This window comes from Pollicipes pollicipes, unplaced genomic scaffold (assembly GCF_011947565.3).
Source record: "Pollicipes pollicipes isolate AB1234 unplaced genomic scaffold, Ppol_2.1 Scaffold_4740;HRSCAF=5597_pilon_pilon_pilon, whole genome shotgun sequence".
Taxonomy (NCBI): Eukaryota; Metazoa; Arthropoda; class Thecostraca; order Pollicipedomorpha; family Pollicipedidae; genus Pollicipes; species Pollicipes pollicipes.
In genome coordinates this window covers 22,595,651-22,597,278 of record NW_023596545.1, presented here as the reverse complement: position 1 = coordinate 22,597,278, position 1,628 = coordinate 22,595,651, and positions in this window count along the sequence as shown.

Below are 1,628 nucleotides of genomic sequence, written 5' to 3'. Positions count from 1 at the left end.
GGTGTGTGTGTGGTGTGGTGTGTGGGGGGGGGTGGGGGGGGTGTCTGTGTGGGGGTGGGGGTGGTGGGGGGGGGGGTTGACTCAGGTAGCATGCGATACACACTCGAGTGAAGAGGGCAATGACCACGGTTCACATGATGACATCTCATTTCTCGACCGACTCAATGCATGTGTATCTCAGAGACATATCTTTGTTTGACGTGTTTCGTAAGAATAGGAGCTTGTAACAGCCTGAAGGAGTTCGTGTAGCGGTTGAGAGCTGCGACTGGAATGGACTTCAAGCTCATACAAGCAACAAGATATATCAGAGCTATAGAGTTGTACAGCGTTTGGGAACCTTGCTCGCCTTTGCATAACAAAACTGGCGTTACATAACATAACATAACATAGCAAAACAAAACATAACAAAACTGCAGTACTCAACGTTCTGGCAGGCTACGAGAACATGCATATGTAGCTTGTATCATCACACGTTTCGCTACTGCAAAAACAGTACTTGTTAAAAAGGCGTTGGCACTCATTGAACATATCGGTTTACAGGGAGTCTGCGTACTTTACCTCCTAAGAAGGACGAAGAAGCTCAGTCCTAATGTCTCTATCCTCTCATAATTAAATGTTACTTTGCCTGATACAATTTACAATCCCGTTGGCTACCGTTCGCGACCCAGTCAGCTGATCTGCCATAATAAGTAACTGGTATGGGATCCGTGTGAATAACGCATTGATATTTACAGTCGCTTGCCTATTCTATAAACTTCCTGATAGAAGACATGAACAGGACGGGAGCTGTAGAGTTGTTTTGGGACTACACCCGCAATGTGTTGGGCTGTTTTGGGGATTACACTAAGCATGTGTTGGATTGTTGCCAGAACGTCACCGGTGTAAAGTTGGGAACATGGGCGGGTATGAATAAGTGAATGAATGAAGGAATGAATGATGAAGAGGACGTGAGCGTGAATGCAACACGGCACGCGCGGCAGCGGCAATACCGGCTTTCACCGGCATTAGTAAATATTTATTTCCCAACACAGTTTGTTTCCAGTGTCTTATGGTAACATTTTCTGTACCTTCCACCAGTAGCTTAGGAGTATCTATCATTTAACTGTAACTCCTCCCTGCTATTCCTCTTCATTGCGAATGATTATTTTGTGCTCTCTCAATTGACCTTGCTGTTTGTTCCGCCCATGTTCAAATATTGTAATGTTATTAAATTTAACAAACATTCCTTTATCGCTAGGCCAATGCTATCCAGGTCCAGAAATTGCCAGTTCCAATTATTTGTGTAGCCACATCTACAGTCGAAAAGATGAAAGTCATGTGGTAAGGATGAAGGTCAACTACACCGTTGAACATCGACGTCCTAAATTGCAATATCGCTGAGTATCACGCTATTTCAAACACGCTGCCAGCAGAGCGGTTGCGGCCATCACTGGATCGAGCCGAGTAAGGGCTATCGGCGCGGCCATCTCATGACGCAGAGCGGTTCAGTGCAACGCGTCCAAACTGTGAATCGGCCGAGCATTAAAATTCGTGGCGCTGGCAGCCGCCGCCGCTGCGGGGAAATGTCGCCTGCTGGCAGGAGGCAGCCGACCATGGCGCGGTGGCGCAGCCGGGCTGCGCTCTGCGGC